At 22.0% G+C, this 13,578-nt stretch overlaps 1 protein-coding gene and 1 non-coding gene across 3 annotated transcripts in view; both read left to right on the top strand.

Annotated features, from left to right (window-relative positions):
- LOC122501916 overlaps positions 1-13,578 on the top strand; it is a 173,386-nt gene that overhangs the window by 104,673 nt on the left and 55,135 nt on the right. The window lies entirely within an intron of this gene.
- LOC122501924 lies at positions 4,663-4,825 on the top strand. Its single transcript, XR_006301595.1, has one exon. It is a non-coding gene; the product is annotated as a U1 spliceosomal RNA (small nuclear RNA).

The raw sequence follows: 13,578 nt of genomic DNA, 5'->3' as shown, positions 1-13,578 counted from the left end.
AATTTTTTTTTTTTTGTTACAAAATTTTTTGTTACCTCAACAGATTTATTGTTATTAGAAAAAATTTAAATTGTTAGGACAACAAAATAAATTTGTTAGTTCTATATTAACAATCTGTTTGTCAACGTAACAATGCCTTTTCTCCGTGAATTCTTTTTTCTCCGTGTAAACTAGTGACTGATTTTTTGCGTCTGAATTAGTAAATTTCACTAATAAATTAGTAGAAATTATTATTTATTTAGTAAACTTTACTAATTCAAAAGCAAAAAGTCAGTCACTAATTCAAATTAGTAAACATTTTTACTAATTCAGATTTAGAGAGCATTTTGAATTAGTAACACACGGAGAAAAAGGATTGTTACGTTGAAAAAAAGATTGTTAATATAGAACTAACAAAATTTATCTTATTGTCTTAACAATTCAAATTTTTTCTAATAACAATAAATCTGTATTGAGGTGAAAAATAATTTTGTAACAACAAAAGAAAAATTTGTTAGTTCTATATTAATAATTCTTTTTTCTCTGTGGCAGTTTTTACTAATTTTTAGTAGTTTTCTACTAATTGCTACTAGAAAACTACTAATTTATTATAGTAAGCCGTTTATAAATTTGTAATAGTAAAAAATACGTTCTACTAATTATTGAATTAGTAGTTTTCTTCTAGCAATTAGTAAAAAAAACTACTAAAAATTAGTCAAAACTGTTACTAATTAAAAATGGTAAACAAATCCGCATTATTTCTTTAGTAGAAAACTACTAATTCGGATTTAGAGAGTGTCAAATCATTTTGACTCAAATCAGTTAATTTATACTTCAAGTGCAAAAATGATTGATTTGAATTAAGTTTACTTGGTTTAAATAGAAATTACTTTTTAAATATTTATTTAACCTTCGCTTAATCGGAGTTAATACTACCTATATTAATTTTTTAAGAACAACTAGATTTTCTTTATCTTTAATTATTACTTACAATTAGTTTTTAATTATAATTGAATTTAATTTCGCGGAATTTAATTTAAATTTCATAAGAAAATATTTAAATTATTATCCAGAATTTGAATTTTTCAAAATTTTCAAAACATAACTTATTTTTGAAAAATTTCATGAAAATGATGTTGAGAAATATCAAGTGAATTTTTATAAAGAAATCTTATATGCAATTTTTATTAAAATATTTGAAAAATAATATTGAATTCATATTTCACCTAAATTTATTAGGTTATAATTATAAAAATGTTTAAAAACGACAAGTTTTTGTCCTCATCTTTATACTTTGTAAAGGGTTTATCGCCCGTTTATACATCTAAATAAATTTCATACAAAGAATTTTATCAAAATTTTAAGAAATAATTGTCTTTTTCAGAAGAATTTTATTAAAATTTTTAAAAACAATAGAATTTCAGTGAATTATTTTATTAATATTCCTAAAAATAATTGAATTCTTTTGAAGAATTTTATGAAAATTTTTGAAAATAATTCTATCCTGTCAAGAAATTGAATTATAATAATTATTTTGTCAATAATTGAATTCTTATAAATAATTTTGTAAAATTTTTTAACTATTTACGAAGAATTTATTAAAATTAAGAAAAAATTGAAATCTTTCGAAAAATTTATTATAATTGAATTCTTGATAAGACTTTTTTTCATTATTTATGAAAATAATTAAATTCTTTCAAACGTTTTCGAAAAATTTAATTAAAATTGTATTGAAAATAATTCAATTCTTATATAGAATTTTTTAAAAAATAATTGACTTTCTGCGATGAATTTTATTATTTAAAGAAATAATTGAATTCTCATAAAGAATTTTATGAAAATTTTTTTAAATTATTACTTTTTTATAAAGAATTTTATGAAAATTTTTAAAAATAATTGAATTTCAGTGAAGATTTCTATTAAAATTTCTAAAAATAATTGAATTTCAGTTAAAATTTCTATAAAAAATTCTAAAAATAATTGAATTCTTTCGTGAAATTTTATTAAATTTGTATTAAAAGGATTTAATTTAAATTGCATTAAAAATAATTAAATTATAAGGAATTTTATCAAAACTTGAAAAATAATTGAATTCTTTAAAAATTTTATTAAAATTGTATCCAAAATAATTGAATTTCTTGAAAGAATAATTTTATTATCTATATGAAAATAATTGAATTCTTTAAAGATGTTATTAAAATTTGTATTTAAAATAAATTAATTCCAACGAAGAATTTTTTTATCTACGAAAATAATTGAATTCTTATAAGGGGATTTCATCAAAATTTTTTAAAAATAATTGAATTCCTGCAAATATTTCATTATAGATGAAAATAATTGAATTCTTGCGGAGAATTTTATTCGGCATGAAAATAATTGAATTCTTGCGAAGAATTTTATTCAAAGTGGATTAGAAATAATTTTAATTGTTATAAAAAATATTATCAAAAATTTTGAAAATAATTGAATTGTTAAAAAAATTTTTTAAAATTGTATTTAAAATAATTGAATTCCATCGAAGAATTTTATTATTATTGGATTGAAAATAATTGAATTCTTGTGAAGCATTTTATTATAATTTTTTAAAAGTAAAGGGCGCAGAATTTTATTAAAATCTTTCAAAATAATTGAATTTCACTGCAAAATAAAAACTTTTAATTGAACCAAATATAATTTATTTGAAACATATAAAAAGTGTTTAGTTGGCTCTGAGTCAAGAAAAAAGTTAACCGAGACTTTACTTAAAATTAGTACTTTTTTAATAATATACAAATACTGATTAACGTGAATCATTAAAAATTATAATATTAAATCTGCAATCCAATTTTAGTGCAACTTACATATGACGAGACAAAATAATATAAACTTAACGATTTTTTCCTTTATTTCATATAATCAATACAGAAGTCAATACAGCAAGTAGTAAATTTTATTTTGAAACTCTGCCGTATATAGAATATTTGCTTAAATTTTTTCTACTCGCAGTATTTGCGCTTCCATATGTTGACATTTTAATATTACACGCATATAGATATTCCCTTCGATTTTTTCCTAGGTCAATATTCTATAGATATAAAGTCGCAATTTCAACAACAGGAAATTTCTTACGCTCTTTATGATTCATTAAGCAACATCATTATATCCAAGATGTAGTTAACCGTCGAGGGTATACGATTAACTTTGCACTCGCAACAATTTTCTTCAATGCAAAAAAATTCCATTTTTTTCAAAAAAGTATTTACCAACATGGAAAAGCCCTTTTGTATAGCAAAAAGGCTCCTTTCTCCATATAACAAAAGACCTCTTAACTACAAAGATTAACTGACAAGACAAAAAATTCTAGATGCAATTTTACTAAACTTAGACGAACCGAAAATAAAAAAAAAGACAAAATAAGTTTGTGGGAACCTTTAACTATTAGGTCCCTCGAATATATTTTTTAATTTCAATCACAGTTTTCTTTAAAGTAGGTATCAAATTTGATACTGAAGTAGTGGATCAAATTGATGCAAAAAATTTCGATCAATTTTTGATTCGATCCAAATTTTTGGGTCAATTTGTTGCAATTTGATACTATTAGGTTCACAACTTTTCTAAGGATTTCAAATTGAGACAACTACTTTGATTTTTACTTTTCTAAGGATATCAAATTGAGACAAAAAATGTATCAAAATAGTTGCGAAGCAACGTTTTGTTTTTTGTCTCAATTTGATATCCTTAGAAAAGTCAAAATCAAAATAATTGCGAAGCAACGTTTTGATACATTTTTTGTCTCAATTTGATATCATTAGAAAAGTTGTGATAATGAACAGTAAATAAATTTCCACTTAGTTTTTTGTTATTAATTCTTGATACCAGAAATCACTTCCAAAGAGATTTCATATTATTTATCAGAAAATTTTTATTTTATAGAAGAAAGAAAAAAAAAATGCCTAAAAAAGTATAAAAGTTACAAACACTTAATTTTTCTCGCCCGAAAGAAGAAGAAAAAAAAACAATAGAATTAATTTTACAATCTCCACTTTAACGAACTAAACTAAAAATCCGTTTTATTCCTCCAATTAAAATCTAGGTAATCTGCAAAGTATACACGGTCATATCTTTATAGTATTGTCGCGCTGTTTCCTCCTTCTAATTACTCAACACTCGCAATTTTTGAAATATTATTTTTAATTAAAACTAATTACAAGACCCACTCTCTCTCTCATCCTAAAGCACGAACATACATGCGACTTCCTAGATTCTTTTCATGAAGAAAAGGACATTAATTTATTTCTTCTTGATCCTTATAACTCGACCCAAAAGAAAGAAAAAAAAAAAAAATTAATGTTCGTTGCGCCAAAAAATTCTCAACTTTTTTTCCTCGTCAGATAATTCGTACGATATTTCTTGCATTCACATTTCACGAGTACCAAACATGTATGTGTATAGAGGAGAGTGAACCAGTTATTTGTGACTGTTCACTGCGAGTATTTGTATTGGCCTCTGGAGAGCTTGAAATGCCAACAACGCACGTGGCGACATCGACCGTCTCTATAGTTATGAATCTATAGTCGTGAGAGCGATGCGTTCAGTTGTTGGCTGCTAGGTGTCGCATGGGGAGAAATTGTAGTTGAGTTTCGTTCTCCCGTAGGCGAGACGGTCGATGGTGGGTATATAAGCTGGCGCGAGACGAGCAAAAGCATACTTACCTGGCGTAGAGGTTACCGTGATCACCAAGGCGGTTCCTCCAGGGCGAGGCTCTTCCATTGCACTTTAGGTTGAGCTGACCCTTGCGAATATCCCTAATGTGGATATCTCGGACGTATAATTTTTGTTAGTCGGGACTGCGTACGCGCTGTCCCGGAATAAATTCATTTCAAACATAATTTCCTTCCCTTTCTTTTTAGGATGTAGATTTTCTTTTTCTTCTTTATTTTCCTCCTCCTTAATTTTTAATCTTTCAAAAATTAAGTTTTAATAAATTAATTTTTTTTAGAATCTAGATTTTCTTCTTCTTTATTTTTTTTCTCCTTCTCACTCCTTCTTCTAATCTTTCAAAAATTAAGTTTCAATAAATTAATTGCTTTTAGAATCTAGATTTTCTTCTTTATTTTCTTCCTCCTTAATTTTTAATCTTTTAAAAATTAATTCTTAATAAATTAATTTCTTTTAGGATCTAGATTTTCTTTTTTTCTCCTTATTTCTAATCTTTAAAAAATCAAGTTTTAATAAATTTCTTATAGGATCTAAATTTTCTTCTTCTTTATTTTTTTTCTCCTCATTCTAATCTTTGAAAAATTAAGTTTTTAATAAATAACTTGAATTAGAATCTAGATTTTCTTCTTCTTTATTTTTTTCTCCTTATTCTAATCTTTCAAAAATTAAGTTTTAATAATTTTTTCAAGCTAATTAAATTTTAAAAAGTATAACTTAAAAGTTTTTGAATAATAATTGAAATATTACAAAATTTCCTTTAAAATAATTGATTTTTTAAAAGTATGTTAATATTATTATATTCCTTGGGAAAATTCAATTATTCTAGAAAAATGATTTCCAAACATCAACTACAATTTTTGAATAATTTTAGATTCAAAATATAAAACATTCATTTATTTTCTAATTAATTTATATTATTTTTCAAAATTTTTTTAAAATTCATCAAAAGAATTCAATTATTTTCAAAGATTTCAATAAAAATTTCTACACGAATTCAATTATTTTCATGAACAATAAATTCTTCTTAAAAATATCATTATTTTAAATGTAAATTTAATAAAATTTCTCGAAAGAATTCAATTATTTTTAGAAATTTTAATAAAAATCTTCAATGAAATTGAATTATTTTTGAAGATTTTTATAAAATTCTTCGACAGAATTCAATTATTATTTTTTAATTTTGATAATATTCTTTATAAGAATACAATTATTTTCAATGTAATTTTAATTAAATTCTTCAAAATAATGTAATTATTTTCATGAATTAATTAAAATTAATTAAATCAATTAAAATTATTCTTATGAATTTAATTATTTTCATTACAATTTTAATAAGATTTCTAAAAAAAATTCAATTATTTTTATTGCAATTTTAAATGAATTCTTAAAAAAATTTTATTATTTTCATGCATAATAAAATTTATCTCAAGAATTCCATTTTTTTCAATACAATTTTAATAAAATTTTTAAAGAATTCAATTATTTTTGAAAGTTTTGATTGAATTCTACATAAAAATTTAATTATTTTCATAAATAATAAAATTCTCCTAAAAAATCTAATTATTTTCAATATAATTTTAATAAAATTTTTGAAGAATTCAATTATTTTCATATTAATAAATGTTTTTGCAGAAATTCAATTCTTTAAAACAATTCAATTATTCTCAATACAATTTTAATTAGATTCGTCGAAAATGTTTGAAAGAATTCAATTATTTTTACATAAATAATAATAATAAGTCTTTTCAGGAATTCAATTATAATAAAATTTCTTGAAAAAATTACATTTTTTTCGATTTTAAATAAATTATTCGCAAAAATTCTATTATTTTCGCATGAATAATAAAATTCTCTAGATGAATTCAATTACATTGAATTCGCATGAATTCAATTATTTTCACATATTATAAAATTCTTCAAATGAATTTTCAATTATTTTTAAAAATGGTAATTAAAATTTTTTTCCTGATTTAAATTATTTTCATAAATAATAAAACTCATCGCAGAAATTCAATTATTAAAAAAAAAAATTGTTAATAATATTCCATATAAGAATTGATTTACTTTCAATACAATTTTAATTACATTCTTCGAAAACGTTTGACTGAATTTAATTATTTCCATAAATAATAAAATTCAATAAATAAAATTTCAATAAGTGAAATTCAATTATTATAAATTTTCTCGAAAGATTTCAATTTCTTTTTAAATTTAAAAAAATCTTTCGTTAAAAGTCAATCATTTTTAAAAATAGTTAAATTCTTTAAATGAATTCTGTATATTGAATATAATTTTAATAAAATTCTTTGCAAGAATTCAAATATTTTCGTAAATAATAAAATTTTTCAGAAAAAATTCAATTTTTTTCAAAAAATTTTACAAAATTCTTTATAAGAATTCAATATTATTATTATTATTCCTTGACAGGATTTAATTTTTTTCAAAAATTTCCATATAATTAATTTTTTTCAGTTTGAAAATTATAAAAAAGTTACAAAAAGTAACATAAAAAATTAAAAACGTATAAAAATTGGAGTTTCGGAAAATTTAGATTTGAATTTTAATAAATTTTAACTAAAAATTCTAAAGAAGTTAGTTTTTTTAAAAATTCTTATTAACATTTTTTGAAATTAGTTGATTTTTTGATACGTATTTAATTATTAAATGTGTTATTATTTATAGTTACATATTTAAAAATTGAAAAATTTTTAAATTGTTGAAATTTTAGGAAATTATAATTGTGCGTAAGTGGATTTAAAAAATAATTTACGTAATCTTTTTTCATTAAAAATAAATAATTGATTTCGACATGAATTTTAGTTAAAAATTCTAAAAAACAATTAAATTGAAATGTTTTATTCGAATTAAGTAATTAATTGATTTTTTTATGTATTTCATAACAATTATTATTGAAAATTAAATTTTTGAAAAATCCCAATTATAAATTTTTATAATTTAATTGCTAATTATCAATTGTCAAAAAGTTTAATAAAAAAAACCTTCGTGATTCAACTAATTCCTAGAATTCTTTTATTATAACATTTCTCAATTAAAATTGCATTGAAAATAGTTGAATTCTTGCACGAAGAACTTTATTAATATTTTTTTAAAAGAATTATTATTTCCCAAATAAAAAACTTGAAGTTGATATTTAAAAATAAAAATCTTTGTAAATTTGCATAATAATAATAAATAAACATTTTTAAAAAAATCCATATAATTACAGCGTATGGAATATTATCATAAAATCCGTAAAAAACGAAATTTTCCATTCTATGTATAATAAGCATGGGAACATAAAATTTATTTATATAAAGTAAACTAAAAATAAAAAAAATGATTTATTCTCAACGTAAAAAAAAGATGAGATTTATTCACAAAAGCAAAAAGAAATTAATTTGCAAATTACTGGATAATTTTTGCTTTTATATTGAATATGATATCGTTGCCGTGAGTAATTATTAAACGTTTTAATGTCAGAACTGGGACAATTTTTTACATTTTGATCCGAGCATAAATCTATCATTCAATTCCGCAGCATCGCGCAACTCTCGTGAATGAAGTCTTTATATATTGAACCGAAGCTTATTTAGCAAAAATTACGACTCGGTGGGTCTGACCGCGAAAAAAAAACACATGAATAATGCATAATATATATATGCATATATACTGACGAACGAATATAGAGAAATAAAAGTTTCTTTCTTTATACTTTTTCACGAGAAGTGGGAAATATTTCTTTAATCAAATTTCCGTGATATCATTATCGTTATCAAAATTTTCAAAATTCTCAAAATTCCCCTATTTGAATGTTAATTTTTAGATTAGGTTTTGTACAAAGTTGTATTTTATTTCTCAGGGGTCGAAAATATTTTAATCCAAAATTCGGACTAAATTAATAATTCTGTATTAAAAAAAAAAAATTCTCTGATTCAAATAATCTTTTACTTAAATATTTCTAAGAAAATATTTATTTGCATCAAATGATTTTTGTTTAAATCAGATTAAATACTATTTGTCCTTAATTGCAAAAATTATTGGTTCAATTACTTTCGATTTAAATCAAATTAAATATTATTTGTTCCAAATTTCAAAAAAAAAAATATTGGTTTAATTACATTTGATTTAAATCAAATTAAATGTTATTTGCTCCAAACGGCAAAAATTATTGGTTTAATTACCTTTGATTGAAGTAAAATTATAATATTTCTTGCTGCAAATTGCTAAAATTATCGGTTTAATTATTTTAAGTAAAAATTATCGGTTTAATTTTAATTACCTTTGACTTAAGTAGAAATTAGTTTCGAATAAATAATTATTTGCTAATAAAATAGTCAAATAATATTAAATATTTAATTTTGATTATTATTATTAATTAATTTTTATTTAAATTTATTAATTATATTTAAATTTAAATTAATTAAGTAACAAGTAAAGGTTGCGAATAAATTTTTTCCAAAATGAATTTAAAATTAGGTTTACATGGGGAAACAATATTAATATTGAGCAACTTATGTGGACATAGATGAACATTGTTTGAAGAAATCAATTTTCTATATCGACATTGTATAAATATAATGATCTTTTTTATAAGCGATGAAATGACAGCTGATCGATCAGAAAATATTTGCCCACTGACAGATGAAATTGACAGTATGAAACTTTATTCGAACAGGTGAAGGTAAACTTATCTTTATAATTCGTTGACATTTACCAGATGACCATTGCATAAATTATTAAATTCCCCGGGCTCACTTTCATCTCGATTATTTCATTCCGAACAATGATTGGAGTTGAAATGTTCTTTTAAAAAATGTCAATTTTTAATTATAGAATAATTTAATCGCAATATAATCGTATTGAATTTTTTATTATAATATGTGAATAAATTTTACAGTTGAACTATTTTAAAGAGTCCTTGATGTGTGATTTCATTTGGAGGAAATTTAATTTTCTGTGGTTGAGAAAATTAACATATTTTGTATATTTTTTTGTAAACACAATGTGTTGTTACATCTCAGGGAAATCGGGAAAATTATGGGAAAAGTTAGGAAATTTTATCTAAATTATTGGAAATATATTAAATTTCTAGAATTCATAAGAAAATTCTGAATTATTTTGTAAACTAAAATTCTTCGCAAGAATTCAATTTTTTTCAAATTTTAATTAATTCTTCGAAAAAAATTCTTTAGATAAATCCAATTATTAAAAAAAAAAATTTAATAACATTTTTCGCTGAAGAATTCAATTATTTTTTACAAATAATCAAATTATTCTCAAAAATTCAATTATTTTTAAAAATTTTAATTAAAATCTTCACTGAAATTCAATTATTTTCAAAGATAATAAAAGTATTTTCAGAAATTCAATTATTTTAATTTAAATACAATTTTAATAAAATTTAACGAAAGAATTCAATTATTGTTAGAAATTTTAATAAAAATCTTTAGAGAAATTCAATTATTTTTAAAGATTCTAATAAAATTGTTCGAGAGAATTAAATTTTTTTTTGAAATTTTTGATAAAATTCTTTATGAGAATTCAATTATTTTTAATGCATTTTTAATTAAATTATTAAACAAATTTAATTATTTTCACGCATAATAAAATACTTCTTAGAAATTCAATTATTTTAGCGCATTTTTAAAAAAATTGAAATTTTTTTCGATATTTTTGATAAAATTCTTCACAAGAATTCAATTATTTTCATAAATAATAAAATTCTTCTGAAAAATTCAATTATTTTCAATACAATTTTAAACAAATTTTTGAAGAATTCAATTATTTTCAAAAGTTTTGTTAAATTTCTTTCTAAGAATAAAATTATTATCAGAGATAATGAAATTCTTGTCAGGAATTCAATTATTTTCAATACAATTTTAATAAAATTTTTCAAAGAAATTAAATTATTTTCAAAAATGTTCATAAAATTCTTTATAGGAGTTCAATTATTTTCTTAGATTATAAATTTTTTGCCAGGAATTCAATTATTTTCAAAACCATTTTAATAAAACAATTTTTATTTAATAAAGTTCTCAAGATACACTAGATATAAGAACAATTGTTAAAAAATAATTTATTCAAAGAATTCAATTTTTTCTTAATTTTAATAAAATTCTTCGCAGGATTTCAATTATTTTTTTTAAAAATTAAATTGTTTAGAGGGATTTTCAATTATTTAAAAAAAATGTATAATATTCTTTACAAGAATTCAATTATTGTCAGAACAATTCAATTTCTAGAAAGAATTTATTTCAAAAATTCCCACAAAATTCTTCAAAACAATTCAATTTTTTGACAAATTTTAGTAAAATTTTATGCAAGAATTTAATTATTTCAGATTCAAAATTATAAAAAAGTTAAAAAAAAATTACGAAATATAATGTATAAAATTTAAAGTGCGTTTAATTTTCAAGGAATTTAAAAAAAAAATTTTTAAATAATAATTGATTCAGAGGAGAATCTCAGTTAAAAATTCTAGAAAAGAATTGAATTGAAATGTTGTGAATAATTTTTAAGAATTTAGATTAAAAAAAAATTTTTTTTGAGTTCAGAGAAAAGTCATAATTTTGCCTGGAAATATGAGGGAAAAATCAGGGAAAAATAAAATGAAATTTTTGTCCGGCAACTCTGGTCCAAAAAACTTTGAAAATATTATATTCTTCCTTAAATTTTTTTGCATTTTTAATCTTATAAACTTTGAAATCACCACAAATTTTAATACAAATCCTAAAATTTTTTCTATTTTTTTACAATAATTGAATTTTACATAATTCTTATAAATACTTGAATTTTTTAAAGTTTTAAGTGTTTAATTTTATAAAAATATTAATTCCAGGGGAAAAATGCTAAATAATGATATTAAATACCTTTCACATCTTTTATTAAAATAATGATTAAATATATATATATCAGAGAAAAAAATCAAATTGTTGTTGGCGAAAATATACCTACATTTGATTTTGAAAAAAGTATTTTGGTGTCAATTTATTTGATTCTTTTTGGAAAGTTTTTCCCTCGTCTTTATTTGGATCGTTAAAAATCTGAAGCAAAAAATAAAAGAAAAGTAAAAAAAAAGTAAAAGCAAGTAAAAGAGGAAAATGACAATCATGTCTGGTTAAGCGATGATCGATGTCGAGTAAAATTTCAAGGGAACGTCTCAGCAATTTAGCATGAATATACACTTTGATCCAAAGTCTTTGATGTTGAAGGCAAAAGAGGGTACAGCCTCCAACTGAATATATATGTTCAACACCAGTGGTCCTTAATTACAGTGAAGCCACCTACTTGGCACGGCTGAAATTTTGTCTAATATACGCCTTTAAGAAATAAGGAAAAAAGAAAAAAAAAAGAAAAATAAAATAAAATGCACGCATCACTTGTCAATTTTCTGATTTGCGGCTTTCGCAATTTCCAAACGCGTCTTTAAAATCTTTCGCCGATAAAGATGAAAGGAAATGGTAAAAGAAAGAAAAAAAAATCGCATGAATGAAAAAAAAAAAAGAAATCGGGTGGAAATGCGTAAATAGCATATAAAAAAAATAGAAATTTACATATGTCCGCAATTGAAATAGAATATCAAGAAAACAGAAGCCCTCGCTCTCTCTCTCTAAACTCCTCCACCTGGCATAAGTTACGTTCGTTTAATGACTTTGCGACGGAAATAAGTTTTTAGCCTCACTCAAGAGTTGCTTAAGAAAGTGCTTTCTGGTTCCCTCCTTCGCCTCCCTCCTTCCCTCGTTACTTTGCGGTAATTAACCGACTCAGAGCGCTTCGTTCGTGTAATTCCTTTTAATTACCTACCGTTACGCCGTCGATAACGTAGTAGATACAGAGATGAATCTTTCAAGGCTCCTTTTTTATCCATAGGCTTTTTTTACTCGAAGGGAGGAACTGAATGAGGAAAGGGAAAAAGAGGGCTCGTGAAAAAGAACTCTTCTCTTCGCGAAAGAGGGAGTATATATGATTATTGCTTCATTTACATTTGAAAATACGTCTTCAAACTATTCTTTTTCTTTTTATTTTTATTTTCACATTTCACTTCTCTCTGCATATAATAACAGTTGGCTCTTTTTATTTCTTTTATTATTTTTCATATTTTGACACGTGTAAAAATGTTAATCAACAGGCGCATAGGCGCATAGTATCAGCATGCGGCTGTTGGGGCCATTTTTTCGACCACTTTTCTCTTATAATGGTATTTCATGAATTAATAAGTGAAATTTTGCGAAAAAGTTCAAAATAGATTAGAAAGGATATGTGAGAAATTTTAAATAATTTAAAATTTAATTATTATAAAATAATTTTAATAAAATTTCCAAATAATTCAATTATTTTCAATTCACTTTGAATGAAATTCTTCGCAAGAATTCAATTATTTTTATAAAAAATTTTTATTCTACATAAAAATAATTTCTTCTTCGAAGAAATTCAATTATTTTTCAAAGTTTTGATAAAATTCCTTATGAGAATTCAATTATTTTCATAGATAATAACAGTTTTTGTAGGAATTGAATTATTTTCAATTCTATTTTAATACAATTCTTCATAAGAATTTTATATTATATTCAATAGAATTTTATAATCAAATTTCCGAAAAAATTCAATTATTTTTTTTTTAAATTTTGATAAAGTTCGTTGTAAAAATTCAATTATTTTTAGAAATTTAAATATAAATCTTCTCTGAAATTTAATTATTTTTAAAGATTTTCATAGATTTCCGACAAAATTCAATTATTTTTTTAAAATTTTGATAAAGTTCTTTATAAAAATTCAATTATTTTCAGAAATTTAAATATAAATCTTCTCTGAAATTCAATTATTTTTAAAGATTTTCATAGATTTCCGACAAAATTCAATTATTTTTTTTAAATTTTGATAAAATTTCTTATGAGAATTCAA

The sequence above is a fragment of the Leptopilina heterotoma genome, unplaced genomic scaffold (genome assembly GCF_015476425.1).
Source record: "Leptopilina heterotoma isolate Lh14 unplaced genomic scaffold, ASM1547642v1 Lhet_218, whole genome shotgun sequence".
NCBI lineage: Eukaryota > Metazoa > Arthropoda > Insecta > Hymenoptera > Figitidae > Leptopilina > Leptopilina heterotoma.
Note: the sequence above shows the minus strand (reverse complement) of the source record. Positions and strands in the feature narration are given on the sequence as shown.